The 17,862-nt window shown below is 40.1% G+C and overlaps 1 protein-coding gene across 9 annotated transcripts in view; it reads right to left on the bottom strand.

Moving 5' to 3' along the window:
• The window catches only part of ASAP1 (ArfGAP with SH3 domain, ankyrin repeat and PH domain 1), a 395,575-nt gene that overhangs the window by 209,234 nt on the left and 168,479 nt on the right, over positions 1-17,862 (bottom strand). The gene's annotated exons all lie outside the window — the stretch shown is intronic.

Raw genomic sequence — 17,862 nt, forward strand, 5'->3', positions numbered from 1 at the left:
TGTATTCCACTTTTTTCACTTAATATTAAACTGCAAATACCTTTGCATATTTTTTTTCCTGCACGGGCATGGCTACTTCAGCAACTGCATAGCATTGTATCACTCTGATAGATCATCTGTCTCCTATTCATTCCTGTCAAAAATTAGCTTAATGGTCAGTTTTTCCACTTTCATTAATGGTATTGATTATAAAAGCCTAATTTTCAGGATGAATGTCAAATAACAAAAAGTTGCATTTATGAAAAATAATTTTAAGTTGTGTGTGTGTGTTTAAAAATATGATTATGAATTATCAGCAAACACTAATAGTATTTTTTCAGATACTAATAATTTATGTCCCTAAGTCGCAATACTGACAAAAAGTTGTGCTTAAGTTTTTGACTTCTAAAAAGACGGTCACATACCAGAAATGTCACAAAAATCTAACTAATCCTCTTGCAAATTACATGTGAGTGCAATTTAGGATACGGCTAACTCAAAGTGAAGGTATCTTAAAAGGGCCCAATGGCTAATATGGACCCCTGCTCCCAACACCCACCCCTCCCACACACACACACAGAACAGCTGGTCCTTAACATGCACTCTTTCAAACAAAGCTCCCTCAGTTATGGCCAATTCAGACAGAATGTCTTATTAGGAAGAGAGTGACAGAATGTTCACAGACCCAGGGACCTAACGATTCAATATTAACTTGAGGAAGACAGGGATGAGGTACCAACCTTTGCCCTGAAGCACTAATGAACATTATGTTCCACTAGGTATTGTTTCCGTAAACATAAATCTTCCTGTTCACAAGAGTTGATGAAGTTTTCTATAAATTAAACCTTTTTCCTCGAAGATGCACACTAACACTTCAGAGATGTTTTCCTCAAAGACATCAGGTTTTTTTGTTTTAGGAGAATAAGTCCTTCTGTAATGCAAATGGTCAGTCTCCCCTGTCCCTAGCTCATACATTCAGACTTCCAGTATACCAAGCTTACTTGAACGGGGAATACATCTGCAGAGGATCAGGGGGCGGGGGAATTTCCATCACCACTCTGTGAATTCATTCATTTGGCACAATATTCAAGAGTTGAGAAATACAGAGATAATCTTGACCTTGGGGACTATGATAGGTTACCTCAAGCCCACTTATTAGGTAGCTAGACACAAAATATTTTAAAACACGAATGCTTCTCTCTAGTATTTTTGCCTTGGAGATAAAATTTCCAGGGCAAAAATATATTTATTCACTTAGAAGCTAAGTATGTAGTAAATTTTGGAACATATTTAAAGAAAAATATAGCTTGAAGTCAGGAAGGATAAAGAAAATTCAAAATCTTCTTCCTGCATATTCATATATATATATATATATATAAGCTTTTATTAAATTACATTTTGTGGATTGAGTTATACTATAAAGGGAGGGGACAAATTTCCTTTGAAAGATTTCATATACCGCTGGTAGTAAAATTAAAGGGATATCGATGATTTAAGAAGTGTGTTTCCATTTCCAATACCAACATTTAAAAAATGGAGCTGGAGTACTAAAGGTGGTAAAGAAGCATCATTTCTTTCCTTTTTTAAAATTTCCCACACTATATCAATGTACCTTCTTATAACCCATAATTTTATAAAAACTAATGTAATTGTTTTCCAAATGTCAACACTGATAATACAGTAAAGTCACATATTTAGAGGATACGTCTTTGGAGCCTGTGTGGGCCCAGAGCAGTAACTATAATATACACCCCCAAGTAAATCTTTTCTTTCTTTAAAAATACAATCCAGTCACTATGGTACTACTTAATAGAATGTCAAGCAACATTTTACTGTCTACACAACCCAGAGATCCACCAAATTACTCCTCAAAAATGAACAAGCAGTTCCCCCAATATCCAATGACAAGGTCCACGAAGAACAAACAAGTGGTTCAAAACCAGTCGCAATCCAACTACATTCATTTACACAGTTTGGCTAATGTTTCACAAAGCACTACTGTGGAGGATCTGGTATTAGGCACAGTACTTCATAAAGAATATTTCACTTCAAAAGCTTCTGTTTTATAGGTCTGGTAAAAAAAAAACCAGGATTTAGAAATTTTGACATATTTAGAAAATACTTACATTTGAGTAATATTCACTGAGATCAGTATTTCTCAAAATTTGTGCCCAACTAGCCCAATTAATGCTGTCGCGAAAAAAAGGGATCTATAGTCGGTAAATTTGGGAAATACTCCAAGCTATATCTCTTTTCGAAAATTCAAAAAGCATTAATATACTAAAAGTTCATTACATTCCTGTTTTTTAAAAAATGTTTCTTTAATACAATATTTTCTAAACTGATTTGGACTCAAAAGCACCCCCCCCATTATTTTTTAGAAGTGCCTACTAATCTCAGAACTAGTTCTCCATATAACATGTTAGTTATACACACTTGAACCATAACATTCTAGCAAATCTGTTAGAGAAGAGATTGCAAATGCGGGGCCCCAAATCCAAATTCAACCTGCCATGGGTGTTTTACTGGCCTGTATAATATCTTTTGTAAATTTGTGTATTAGTGTACAAACATCTCAAAACTTGGGATATTTAAAATAAAATTTAAAAGATCAGCTTTTCCTATAGAAGGCCTTGGTTGATTTGAACTCACCCTTTTCCAGCAACAACAGTCAGTGGGCCTACAGAGGCCCACAGTGCCTTTTTAGGTTCTCCAGCTGCCACTGAACCAGTTTGCTGACACCTGGCCCCAGCTCCATGATGGAAGATGTTAGGGCACGTTTAGGATGCTTGAGGAGAAAAGTCAATTGTCAACCAGCCCATCCCCTGCGGTCTACCTCCTCCAAGAATTCTGCACGTGACCCAGGATGGTTTGTCAAGGACAGGCCCTGTTTACACCCATTGCCCTGGCATATTTAACACAGCCACCTTCACCCTTGCCCTCTTTTGAAGAAGTTAAATGTACACTCTAGCTGTGAAGCTGTCACAGACCACCCTGATAATTCACTTAACTTCCTCCACTCTTAAGTCTCATAGATGTTTTAAAACATTGAGTGTATCCTTCAATACTTTCCAGTTGTTTCATGTAAGTGTAGTGGAAACGACAGAGAAGAGAGCCCAGATAACTTGGTCTGCGTTCAGGCTCTACCTCGGAAGGGCTCTGTGAGTTGGGTATGTCTCCTACTCCCTTTGGGATTGAGGATCTTCATCCCACTATTTTACAGGGTGAATGGGAGGTTCAGAGATGCAGCAAGTGCTTGGTACATAGCAAATGCTCAACAAATAGTACTTATCAGTTCTGAGACTGTATCTCCATGAAATTATGACTGTCTCTCACACATCTCTCATACTCCAGATGGAATGGTTTTGGGTTCTTACACTAAATAGGTAACATACATGGTGGTTGACTGATTTGCTGATTTCTTCCCTGCAAAACTGGAAATGTCCTTGTTTCAATTCCCATGTTTCTTATGCCTTCCCTACTCCTCTCATCCCCAATTTTGGGGCAAGTGGTAGGAAGGCCTTTTCCCCACTTGCCCCATCGATTCCAAAAATAAATTCCAGAGGAGCATGTGTCCATTTGCCTATGGTATTTTAATTTTTTGATGGCTGGGGGTAAGAAGAGAACTATTTAAAGAAAAAAAAATCTCCCCACAGAGTACGGTTCACAAAATTCATGACCTGAGCTGATTTGAGAAATAACAATCTGCCTCTATTTCATAAAATAAAGTGATGACTCACTCACGAAGATGGGCTGAATTTTCTTCCTCTGTGCTTTGGGATTTCTAAATATCAGAGAATTTCCCTTGGGATTTTCCCCAAAATCTTTATTTGCTCCCAACAAGCTTTAAACAATCTTCTATTTTCTACTCCTTTTAAATCTGTCCCCTTTTATTTTACCTAATAACAAGTTATTTCTCACGAGTTCCTTCTATGAAAAGAAAACCTCAAAGTGGATGCTAAAATGCTTAAAATTCACTTTAAACCCTTGCCAGGCCTCTTTTGTGAGACTACACTGAAATCACCCTGGATGCAAGGTCTCTCCTGTTGACTTTGAAGTTTGCAGATGGACAAAACAAAACAACAAAAAAAGCAGGGCTCTGATCCAACAAGTGCCCTTTGTGGGCTGGTTATGACTGTACAAAAATTTCAAGTAAAATTGGCATAAATTAGAAATGCTGTTCTTTAAAACCCAACCTAATGAACCATCATTATCTTGTCATGCTAGCTGACTAATCAGCTATGCCCCACTGCCTCACATGACTGCCAAACATTTTAGTTGCTTATAATGGATAGGAAGGGGCGACAGTGTGTGCAATTCTACAATGCCTTCACTTGAGAAAGAAAGTAAAAAAGGTTAGATCTTAACTCAACGAACTTCACACACACAGACCAAGGGTTCTAAGACAAGCAAACTGTACCTTTTTGGATACTTCTCATGAGGATAAAGAAATACTAAGGCTTTCAAATTAAGTGCATTGCTCTATCAGTCATGGGCAGCACTGAAAATTATTTTAAAATTCCTTGCCAAGTGACTCTTTTCTCTTCCAAAAACTTTAGGGAGAATGGATAAAGAATATGTTAACTTCCTTTTCTTTTTGAAAAGAACAAAAAAGGACAATGTTGTTCATTTATACATTGTCCAGTTATGGGAAAAAACCCATTAAGAATCTATGTTTTTCTTTCCATTCAGTAGTTACTCCCAGTGTTTCTTGTTATTTCTGCGACAGTGTAAGATCTTCACAATGTAAGGTGTATAATAATGAACTAATTAGATCTGAGTAAAACCTGAGAGAGTATTCACAACAGAGATGTGTATTCTATACCATCACAGTCTCTCCCAGTCAAATCACTGTGCACTCTGATTGCTGGGCTACTAGACCATAAATGAGCTCTGTGCCATTCTCTTCTCTTACACCCACTGCAGTTCAGCCTCCATGCTAACAATGTTTTAGCCACTTTTCTCTAACAGCCAAAAGCTCATCCCATCTTACTGACTAACAGAGCTGGTAAGACCTTAGAGGTAACATATTCTAAATGCCATATTAAAAATAATAAAAAAGCAAAACCTGAAATCCTGAGAGGTTCAATGACTTGCCTAAGTTCACATAACTTGGACGGGTTAGCACCAGGACTAAATCTGGGTGTGGCTCCCACTCCTGTGGCTTCTCCCTCTATCGAGATGTAGCTGGAATTTCAGACTGTGGGGAGCACTGGCCCAGGCTAGCAAGTAAGTCCCTCAGCTCAGATACTTGGTGGATGAGCCTCAAAAGCACGGATCAATTTGGCCTCTGAAGGGATCCCCAGGGTCTGTCTCTATGTGGCGAACCACTTGTGCTCTCCAGCCAGTACACTACAGTATAAACAAAGGAACACCAGGGCACATCCAGCCACAGGATGAACACAGGCACTGAAGATTTTTGGGAGAAAAAAGTTTTATATTAAAACAGACATAAACTATATTGTGGTGCATAAAACCAAATTTGCTTTTCCCCCCCCTCAAGATAAAACACTGTATTTCCAGGAAATTTCAAAGCCTCCTAGGGTCTTTCATTCCTCAATCAACTTTACGCAGAGATGCAGTCCACATTTATTCAATTATATATTCTCAAAAAAGGTCTGTAGGGAGAGGGCAATTACTAGTCACAGACCCCAGTGTGAGGAAGCCATGCCAGTGAGACTGTGAAAGATGATGAAGGAATCTGCTGGCCCCTCAGCTCCTGCATGCTCTCTCATATTCCAAGGATCCCACTACTCTGAAAGCGATTCCAGGTTAAATATATGTGTGTATGGCCATGTATGTGTACACATGACATCATAGCCCCTAAACACAAGCCAGTTACTTTGGTGCTCAAATGAATAAATAATGTTCTGGAGGGAAAAGGTACCCAGATACGCCGGCCTCCATCATGGAATCTTCCTAAGCAACTTTCAAGGGCATTTCTGCCTATATGCATGCTACTTGCACCTAATGTGATGACTTAACCAGCCAATAAATTCCAACTCTACTTCCAGGGGGTAAGTTTGAAAAGGACTAGAAGGGAGATGTAGGGTGGTGGGAGGCTCGGAAAATAGGGGAACGGGGTGATACGTGAGCAAGTGGCTTGGGGTAGGCATAGGGAAACCCAGGGCATCTTTGATTGTGAGTAAAGATGACCAGGAAGACCTCATACAAGAGATACCTAACACACACTCTGGCCCATCTAAATTAGAGGCTGATAACTCCTCAGGTGGAAGTACCCTGAGGCAATCATATAGTCAGTGGAGAGTAAGAACTCTGATACACAATATAATCTTGAGAGTTCATGCAAATAGTGTGAGTGCCTACATGGAAGCCTGTGTGGAGGGGGTCAAGGGACCTGGGGTGGAGAGATTCTGGAGTTAGGATTATAGTCAAGGGATCTCCCTCCCTCCCTATGTTAGTTTTTGTTCTTAGTTCTCTGACTACTGACAGCTGAACCTCTCCCCAAGCAACTTCACAATTCCTACATATCATATATATATAATAAACAGAATGAACAAAAGGAATATGGTAAACAGATATAAAACTTAAAAGTTAACTACTAGACAATATAAATATATGGAGAATATAAACTATGAACACTTTTTCCACTTGCTAACAACCAGCATATGAGGAAAAAAATGTATTTTATACATTGTCTTCATGTTTCCAGTGCTATTAAAAAAGGGAGTACCAGCTGGGCGCGGTGGCTCACGCCTGTAATCCCAGCACTTTGGCAGGCCAAAGTGGGTGGATCACGAGGTCAGGAGTTCAAGACCAGCCTGGCCAAGATCGTGAAACCCTGTCTCTACTAAAAATACAAAAATTAGCTGGGCACGGTGGCAGGAGCCTGTAATCTCAGCTACTTGGGAGGCTGAGGCAGGACAACTGCTTGAACTCGGGGCATGGAGGTTGCAGTCAGCCGAGGTTGCACCACTGCACTCTAGCCTGGGCGACAGTGAAACTCCGTCTCAAAAAAAAAAAAAAGAGAGAGAGAGAGAGAAAGGGTACCTGTGGAATTTCAGATAGGTTACACAGAAGGTTTATTCATTATTCTTTCCTCAAGTGAATGCTTGAGGTAGAAAATAATTATCAAGTACGAAGAAAGTAGCCTTTGAATGTCAATTGGAATTCCTAGCTCCTCAAATGTCTTTAACTAATATTTAGACTAAAAGAACCCCTTACTTTCCGTGATCCATGTTGGGATAAAGGGTATAACAGAATTTTGAAAATATTTATAAAATAGGCTGCACTGAAAATTCCCCCCAAAAGCTCTAAGAGGGCAGACCTCAAATACAAGTTTATTTTCAGATGCATTATTAAATGCTTCACATTTTTTACTTCGGCAGAAGCATAAACATAAAAGCCTGTTCCATGACCCTAAAGACAGGATTTCCTTGAATGACGTGTTAATGAAAAATGCAAACCGGTGGAAGTTTTGACTCATTGCACCAGGGTCTGCAACATTCCAACCAAAGATCTGCCCTGGACCAAGAGAGAAATCACTCCTCAAACCAAAAGTTACCCTTAACCCCTTGCGTTGAGAATATTTCTGCTTTTGTACAATATGGAAACAGAAAAAGATCCATCCCCGGAAATACTTGATTTTTACTAATATGAATATGAATTTACTAATATGAATAGCTCCCACTGACTTGGCATATAGTGTCTGATTACGTGTGTTGATCACAAAACTTACCTTCGAAATGCCCAAATTCAGAGATCAGGTGGCCAGGTTCTGTACCAAAGGGCCACACTTTTCTCCTAGCCATAGCTAACTGAACCAGGGAAGGTAGCATGACCTAAAGGCTTCCCAGCAATTTAAGATATGGCTGGAAGAAAAAAAGATGAGCTGGGCCTGTCAGATCCTACCCTCTCAGGAATTTGAACTAGAAAAGAGAAGGTGACAGAGAAGAGACCATCACGGGCCATGCACAAATTTTACTGAAGGAACACAAACTATAACTAGGTGTAGAAAAAAGATACAACAAGCAAAGGCAAGTCTGGGTACAGCATGAGTGTGAAGAGAACAAAACAGATAAATATAAAAATGAAGACATCCTTGAGAGACACCAGGAGGTGGCTGGAATTAATCTCCCACCAACCACCACTTTTGAGTAAGTTTAAGTGAGCTTTCACTCACTTAGGGAGCCTAACTGAAATGGTTCTCTCTGTTATTTTATTTAAGTCTAACAACCCTATGAAGTGAGTATTATTAACGTCTGCAGGCCACAGAGCTATTAAGTAGCAAGATCAGGGAATCAAGCTCAGCAATGTCTTGCTCTACATCCTAGGGCTTATTCACCATGCTATATGCATTCCACAATAACAACTACCAGTGCCTTCTATCAACTACGCACAGAGGGACACTTTACATCTATCTGTTTTACAACAAATTTGCCTTGAAAAGTGGGCATATTTCACAGATGAGGAAATCGAGGTTCAGAGCCGTTCAGTGTGTCTAGAGTAACACAGACAATAATGACAGTCCAATGACTCACACACATTCTTCTTGCTAGACCTCTGTGGTGCACACACTGACAACTTAGGTTCTAGCCCCTGTTAAAACTAGTAAGAAGGAAAAACCCGCAACTGGAAAAGGCAGAGGATTCCTAAATATGATGGACAGGACATGGTGTGGAGGTCAACAGAGAGACAAACACACATGTCTTTCTTGAGTGCTACCTCCAGATAAGGAGAAGAGAATGAAATTTTAGAACATCAGAGATGGGCTTAACCTAAAGGCAAATCAAATCAAGAATGCTAGCTAAGCAACTGAGGCTCCTAAATAGTGAGGATTGGAAATGGAGAGAGAAAAGTGCTGATGTTTCATTTCACCTGGTCCTTCCATGGTTGACCTGGTCAGAAAACACTGCTGGGATCTATATAGGATCCTGTGGTCACCAGCACTCTGTCCAGATGGACACGACTCTCAGGCCAGCCAAGTCCTCTCAGTCAGCAAAGGCAGTGGTGCGTGCCAGGCAGCTGACTTGGCTAGCAGGACTTATCCTCCCTTTCCTCTGCCTGCTTAGATACCAATAGTGCTTGGAAGGAAAAGTGGCCTAAGCAACACCTCTGACTGTGGAAGCCTACTTTGTCTCTCCCTTCTTGATCAATACTAGCAAGCAATGGTTATCTAAACTTTTTTTGGAACTATAACTGTATTCTTGAATTGTTACCAGATATTCACGTACAACATATTTCATTTTGTTTCAATTCACTTCACTGACTATCTGCTAATAAATAATGTGTTTGCTCCCCATCCTCAACCCATGAATACGAACATGAGAAGGGTGAATCCTTCCCTTCTAGAAGCATGCCGGCTGACAGTGCTGGTGCATCACAAGTAAACCACAATGTCAACACACGATGATCACTATGTACATAAAGGGGTTCCAGAAGCCCTACTTGGGTGAGTCAGGGAGAATGTCCCAGAGAAGGTGGCATTTCACCATCTTTGAAGAGTAAATGACCCCCAAGCATCAAAAGAAAAGAAAAGCATCTTAAGAAAGGGGGAGGAACACAGGCAAAGTATGGGAGGAGAAGCTATGAAGACTAAAATTACTGGTGTACAAAGAAGTGGTAAAAAAGAAAAAGATCTTTCAAAGAATATTGTGAACTGAGCCAACGATGTGGCCCTTTTCTCATGGCAACAAAGGGCTGCTGGCAACTTTAAATAGGAACTGTGATGGAGGAGCTTGTTCCCTTCAGTTTCCCAGAGCACCTAGAGCAGGCAGAATAACAGGAGATATAAACGTTTCTAGAAGTGAGTGGTTAAATAAGCAATCAGGATTTGGGAGGGTGTCCCATCATACTTTCCCCAAAACAAGATAAAGAAGCAAAGATGGGCCGGGTGTGGTGGCTCACCCCTGTAATCCTGGCACTTTGGGAAGCCGAGATGGGAGGATTGCTTGAGCCCAGGAGCTTGAGACCAGTCTGGGTAACACAGCAAGACCTCATCTCAACTAAAATTTTTAAGAAAGTAACAGGGTGTGGTGGTACACACCTACAGTCCCAGTTACTCACGAGGCTGAAGCAGGAGGTTTGTTTGAGTCTAGGAGTTCAAGGTTGCAGTGAGCTATGATGGTGCCACCGCACTCCAGCCTTGGTAACAGAGTGAAACCCTGTCACGGGAAAAAAAAAAAAAAAAAAAAAAATGGCCAGCCTTGGCGGCTCACACTTGTAATCCCAGCACTTTGGAAGATTGAGGTGGGCAGATTGCTAGAGCCCAGGAGCTCAAGACCAGCTTAGGCAACATGGCGAAACCCTGTCTCGCTAAAAAAAAAAAAAATTTACAAAAAGTAGCCAGGTGAGGTGGCACAAGCCTGTGGTCCCAGGTACTTAGGAGACTGAGGTGGGGATATCATCTGGGCCTCTGAGGTGGAGGCTGAAGAGCCAGGGCTGCGCCACTGTACTCAAGTCTCAAGCCTGGGCGAAAGTGAGACTGTCTCCCCTGAAAAAAGCAAAGAAGGACTTCCAGTGTTATAGCGTAAAGCACGTAGAAGTTCTGGATAAAGTATGGCTAACATCCATAGTGAGTAAGCAGTAAGCACGTGAGGTGATTTTGCCATAGCCCTTTTCCATTGTTTTGGTAACCTAAGGGAGCTTAGGTTTCAACGCTCTTGTAGAGACAGCAAAAAATGACCCACAGGTAGGGGGTTGAAATTTAGACTCCCTCCCAAAGTTGGACCTCTTGAGGGACTACAATCTCAATGAAAGGTGAACTAGGGAAGAGAAAAATCCACCCACCAGCACAGGGAGATGCAAGAAAGCTGGTCTGTCTCTAAGCTGGGGGTAGGAGTGAAGGTGCGGCTGGAGGAGTCTGACCTGAGATTACATAACTACTGGTCAGTGATTCCACCTGAGTGGAATCCACTCTCAAGCTGAAAAGCGATTGTATACAACAGGGGTCTAGACATTCAGGGATGAGGGGAATCATGTCAGTGACTTAACCTCAAATAAGTGGTTGTGGGGGCGGGGAGTTCTGTGTACTGTACTTGCCATTTTTCAGTAAGTTTGGGATCTTTTAAAAAATATTTTTAAATGAATTAAATAAGCAGTTTGGAGCTGGAAGCACCCCAGGAGGATCAAATGCAAAACCACTGTGGAAGGTAATGACTCAAATCAGGCCATATAAATTTCCCACAGAGAAAGCCCTCCTGATAACGAGATTACCTTCCAAAAATATAAAAACAAGAAAGAATACGATCTACCATGGGAGAGAACCAACAGTTATAAAAAACAGAACTAATTTCCCCAATAATTTGATTTAATACAGTTACTGAATACATGACACAATTTGTAAAAATAAAGACCTAAATAGTAAAATAAAATGAGAATAAAAATGAGAAAAGAACAAGACACTATGAATGATAGACAGATTTAAATACACATTAAGCAGGTCTAAAATATAAAAAATATATATCAAAGGAACCATGAAAATAGCTGATGAGGGAATTAGTTAACTGGAAGATATATCTGATGAAATTATCCTTAAAATGAAGCACAGAGAAAGAAAAAGTAGGATAATAAGTGAGGATAAGAGACATAGAAGATAGAATGAGAAAGCTTAATATTAACCTAAACCTACAGGTACGGCTGCCACCCGCCCCCTCAAAAAAAAGTAGTCATTAACAGGACAAAGAAGTAGTACAGCCCAGAGCGAGACTCCATCTCAAAAAAAAAAAAAAAGAAAAAAAAAAGTAGTACAGCCCCTTTTCATACACTCCAGTTGGGGAAATCCTTGTAAAAAAGAATCTATTGCTAAACTCAAGCCTAGAGTTAACCCTAGTGACAGCTCCTAGATCTAATGAAGTTCAAGGAAAACGAGAGTAACAAGAGCTACAGTAGTCAAGCAATTCATGGACCTTGAAGAATAGGGGAATAAATGGTATGCTGTAATATAATACTGACAGCTAAGACTTACTGAGTACTTAGCCTGTGCAAACACTGCAGTAAGCTCTTTAGATGAAGAATCACATTAGATCCTCCCAAAAACCCAATGAGATGGGAATAAGAATATGATGATGATTTTACAGATAACAAATGTTAATAAGCACCTTGCCTGCAGTCACACAGCAGGTAAACAGAGGGGCTGGAAGTCAAGCCCAGGCAATCCAACTCTACAGCTAGGCTCTTAAGCATTCTGGTATCTCAGCAGAACTCCTCTCCCTTGATAAAAATCTACTTTGTAATTAATAAATAAATTACGTGTTGAAGGAACTCCTCTACCCTATGCTTACAAAAGCATTGTGGTCAGGGTGGAATCTCCTTTGCCCATTGGGTAGAATATTTTCCTTCACAAGAGTAGGGAACTTAGTTGTGACTGATGTATTTTCTCCTTGAGAAAATCTTCCCATAAGTAGTCTATACAAGGGGATGTTGGGTGAGGCCCTCTCTCTAGAGAAGTGTCCAGCCCAGACACTTCTCAGGAAGTGTCCAGCCCAGAACTGGTAGGAGCAGCTAAAAAAGTAGTCTTTCCTAAAACCATGACCCTTCTTTGTAGCTAGTGGTGTTGCACAACAGTTGGACAAAGCAACATGGCAACACAAGTTCCATAAAGGTGGTGCTCCATTCCCTCTGTCCAAGCATCTCACTTCCAAACACCCCAAGGAAATTGGTCACTAGGAGAAAAGCAGCTAATAACTCAAAATCGATTACAGATCTGATGATATCAGCCAAAATACAGACACAATCTCTGCAGATCCAGTAACACAGAAATGATTTAGTAAATTAAGGAACATCTCTATATGATGACATTATTATGTGGCCCTCAAAACAAGACTGTATAGGCCTGGCACGGTAGCTCATGTCTGTAATCCCAGCACTTACGGAGGCTGAGGCAGGCGGATCACTTGAGCCCAGGAGTTCGAGACCAGCCTGGGAAACACAGCAAGACTTTGCCTCTACAAAAATATTAAAAAATTAGCCAAGTGTGGTAGTGTGCACCTGTAGTCTCAGCTACTTGGGAGACTAAGGTGGGAGGATCACTTGAGCCCAGGAGGCAGAAGTTTGTAGTGAGCTGAGATCACGCCATTATACTCCAGCCTGGGCGACAGAGTAAGATCCTGTCTTAAAACACACACACAGCCGGGCGCGGTGGCTCAAGCCTGTAATCCCAGCACTTTGGGAGGCCGAGGCGGGCGGATCACGAGGTCAGGAGATCGAGACCATCCTGGCTAACACGGTGAAACCCCGTCTCTACTAAAAATACAAAAAAAAAAAAATTAGCCGGGCGTGTTGGCAGGCACCTGTAGTCCCAGCTACTCGGGAGGCTGAAGCAGGTGAATGGCGTGAACCTGGGAGGCGGAGCTTGCAGTGAGCCGAGATTGCGCCACTGCACTCCAGCCTGGGGGACAGAGAAAGACTCCGTCTCAAAACAAAACAAAACAAAACACACACACACACACAAACTGTATAACTATAGAGCAATATTTGTACTATTTTAAAGTAAAAATGCAAAATTCAACATGGCATGTATTTGAAGATCGTAACTGTTAAAACAATGTATGCAAGCAACAAAAACTAAAAATTAATAACTAAAAATAGTTGGGTTAGAGTAGTGGGATGGTAGGTGATCTTTTCTCTCCAAATATTTAAAAAATTCTATTGTTGCATGGTATGCTACATTGAGAGGGGAGGCATTCAGGCTCCTTGATAGCACTCCAGTTTAAGAATCATTTGCAGTCTCCACGAAATTATACTACTGTTTGTTAAACGAAATTCTTTCCTTGAAGCACTCCCCCATCAATTTTGCCAATGTTAGCTTACATTATGCAGGACAAGAGCAATATCAGGTCACTTAACATGATTCGTGAAATCTGAGGGAGGAGGAGGGAGGGTGGAGAAGGAACAGTCAAAGGCACTTAAACCACTAACAAAAAAAGTACTGTGGCTTGTACATAAAACCATTATTGGCCTCCATAAGGCATTATCAGTCCAATAATACATTTCTGTTTTAGACTTTTAAAGAAGTGTACTTGAAACCAGAACAGGCCTTGAATTTCAAATACATAGAACTAAAGGAATGCCACAGTGGGAGAATTAAGGCCAACTGAAATTGGCCTTTTGTCTAGGATGCATTCTTTAGACTTAGGAAAAAGGCAGAGTCTGGTTTAGCTGTGGATAAATTTGAAAGTAAAATCCGAGGTTTGCAGAATTACCCACACAGCCAGAGAGAGAAGGCCAATGCAGATTTCCGTGATACAGTTTCCAAGTAAAATAGCCGTTCTGTGACCTGACTGTACCTCTAGCTCGAAGGAAGCAAATAAAAAAATTGTTAGCAGGATGTCCTGGGAATACAGATAGTGACAGTTCAAGTGGCTGTCTATACATGCTCACAGGGTCAACAGCAGGAAAGAAACAAGAATGTTAAACTTATGTCCCAAGAGATTAAATTGCCTCTCAGTAACACACGCCACCTACCAAAGTCCCTCTCCAAGTTTCATACTGACATGGTGGTCATCTCAGCTTAGTGTAGCAAACCTAGGTTTTGATAACTATGTGTGACTGTCTCTTTCACCCCTAAGGGGGTCACTATTAGATGAGGGGTCACTATTAGATGAGGCACTGTCCTGGGGAAGTTGAAAGGTACGTAAAGGTCAGGGTCTCTGGTTATATGAACAGGCCTCTGGATTCATGCAAGGGTAGAACTACTTTTAATTGTTGTCTTATCTGGTCTCTGGTACCTGGATTAAATAAATGTGCTAAGTGTGTGTTCCAAGCATCCAGGATCACAAAATTTTGAGGCATTTGTTCCAAGTATAAATATCAGGCCGGGTATGGTGGCTCACACCTATAATCCCCGCACTTTGGGAGGTGAAGGCAGGCAGATCACCTGAGGTCAGGAGTTCAAGACTAGCCTGGCCAACATGGTGAAACCTTATCTCTACTAAAAATACAAAAATTAGCCAGGCGTGGTGGCCCACACCTGTAATCCCAGCTATTCTGGAGGCTGAGGCACAAGAATCGCTTGGGGAGGTAGATGCTGTAGTGAGCTGAGATTGTGCCACTGCACTGCAGCCTGGGCGACAGAGCGAGACTCCGTCTCAAAAAAAAAAAAATATCAAATCAAATAAAAAGTTATCAAACATTTACAACAAACAACCAAGCTAAGTTACTCCCCTATATGGGCCCATGTTTCCCCCTCCAATAAGATCAAACTTCTTCTTTTGGTAAAGATCACACTAAATTCACTTCATTACCCATTAATATACATTGTGACCTGCAGTTTGAATATTTCTGCAGTCCCTTGTAATTCTGATGGTTCCTAATTCTAACATTCTTTCTGTCTGATCTGTGTGATCTCAAGGAATCAGCTCTGTATGTAAAAGCATAAAGAAATAACTTCCCCCATTTAAAAGGTTAATTGGATAACCAGTGTAGAGACAAGTTATAAATTCAAAGCTTTTCATTTTGCCCATATTTTGCTCTATGTGCATAGAAACTGTCTTTCAACTAAAACATGCATGAGAACACAAAAACTAAACCAACTAGGCTAGATCTTCATCCTGTATGTTTCTTTGCAAGAAGGCAATTTGGTTCTAATATTTGAGTTTAATAAAAAACCAACAAAATCCATCCAAAACGGAGGTATCTAAAGAAGGTGATTTTTGTCCAACAGGTAGAAGCTACTGGGAAAAAACAGTCCTTAGATAAGAGTTACAGATTTTTTTTAATGTATATATTTATAATTATTTATTTATAACAAGACTTCAAAATATATAAAAATCTATAAAACTAAAATTGACAGAATTACAGGGATAAATTGGTAAGTTCACTAGAATAGAAAATTTCAACACATCTCAGAATCTGAGAGATCAAGTAGAAGACAAAAGAACAGTAAAATGGAAAAAATTTGAACTACAAAATTAACAACTTTGGTCTAATGGACATCCAACAACTAAAAAACAAGCATATTTTTCAAGCAATCATGAAACATTTACAAAAACCGGTTATAACCTAGGTCATAAAGCAAATCTCAACAAATATTAACAGATCAGTCTTACATGTACTTATTTTCTGTCCACAATTCAAATTCAATTAAAACAGGCATCAATAAACACAGAATTTAAAAATATACACGCTAGGAAATGGGAAAAAAAGCAGATTTTACTCCACCGTTTCTCTCTACCTTTAAAGCCATTTCCCTCGTCTGCTCAAATTAATTTTTCCTAATGAATTGAGTTAATCCTCATTTTTTGAAACAGAAATCTTTCCTGTAAGTATTACCTGAGAACTAGTTCACCCTACAGTGTAAGATGAGTCACCAGCACATAGAACAAGTGCTGAACAATCCACTTGGCCAAACAAATCACTGTCTTTCTCGCAAGTATCCGTGCACACTGGGGACAATCTGAGGATCACACCATCCTGAAACAAGAATGGCTGCTCCTGGTCCCCAAGGATGGCCCACTGATCAGGAGAGCCTGCTGCCAGGCTGCTTGGATTTGGTCTCACTTGCCCTGCAAGCAACAAATCCTTCTCATTCCCAAGTCTTCATTCTTCCGATCAGCAGAGGAGCTTCTTGCTCCTAAAACTGAACTCGACCAGAAGAGCTATACTAACAAGTGCCTTAGACCCAGAGGAAAGGGTAATGCTTCAGCACATGTCATGTTAAAGGGGCAGTTTATCCTATATGTATCTTCAACCTCACTCTACCCTTTTTAAAAAAATCAAATACAAATTATTCTGATGTGCTATTAAGACACTGCACTGCTTATAGGCCACACAGTTCCAAGGAATTTGTTTTTCTTTACTAAGAAATTATACATACCTTTTACATAGTTTTGATAAGAATAATATTTACCACCCTCAAGGAAAAGGAGAGTAGGAAGTCAAAATCATTTCTTCCATTTCTACATGTACCACTCAGATGCCTGGGCTATTCAGCTAACTTTGCAAATTAGCTTCCAACACCTACCAACCTGCATCTCCCTATTTCTTGGTCTTTCGTTTTTGCATCTTTTAGGAGTATGATACAAGCCCCAAGGTTTTTTAAATGAAACTAAATGTTAAACCATAAACGACGGGTTGATCACCCACTGAACTAAACTTGCTTTCATTACCGGGATTTCATATCATTAGGAAATGGTTCCCAATGAAACTATACATTTTCACGTAGTCATCCCTGCTTCAAAAATCACTAAATTTAGATTATTCTATTCTCTACTATCCTGTTCATGAAGATTGTGTGCCACTCTGAGCTTTCCTCCCATTTTGTTATTTTTATAAGGCATAAAATCTTTATGGAAATAAAAAAGTCATGTTTTTATAATAGAAGGGGAGGAGGCAAGACTTGCTGTCTCAAGCTGAATGATGAAGAAATAAAAAATAAAAATAAATTTAAAAAAAGACTTACTGTCCCTAAAAGGCTGCAGTAAGCTCTAGTCCCAAATACTAGGGAGGCTGAGGCAGGAGGATTGCTTGAGCTTGGGAGATCAGGCTGCAGTGAGGTGTGATCACGCCACTGCACTACAGCCTGGGGGACAGAGCAAGACTCTGTCTCAAAAAACAAAAACAAAAAATGGGCAAAGGACATGAGTAGACATAAAAATGACCAGCAGGTATATAAAAAAAAAACTCAACATCACTAACCTTCAGGAAAATGCAATTTAAAACCACAATGACATATCATCTTATCCCAGTTAGAATGGCCATTAAAAACACCAAAACAAACAAACAAACAAAAACCCTATGTTGGCAAGGACGTGGAAAAAAGGTAACTCTACACATTGTTTGTAGGAATCTAAATTAGTACAGTCACTGTGAAAAAGAGTATGGAGATCTCTCAAAAAAACTAACATAGATTCATCATACAATCCAGCAATTCCACTATCCCACTACTAGGTATTTCTCCAAACGAAAGGAAATCAGTATATAAAA

Source organism: Symphalangus syndactylus, chromosome 7 (genome assembly GCF_028878055.3).
Source record: "Symphalangus syndactylus isolate Jambi chromosome 7, NHGRI_mSymSyn1-v2.1_pri, whole genome shotgun sequence".
Taxonomy (NCBI): domain Eukaryota; kingdom Metazoa; phylum Chordata; class Mammalia; order Primates; family Hylobatidae; genus Symphalangus; species Symphalangus syndactylus.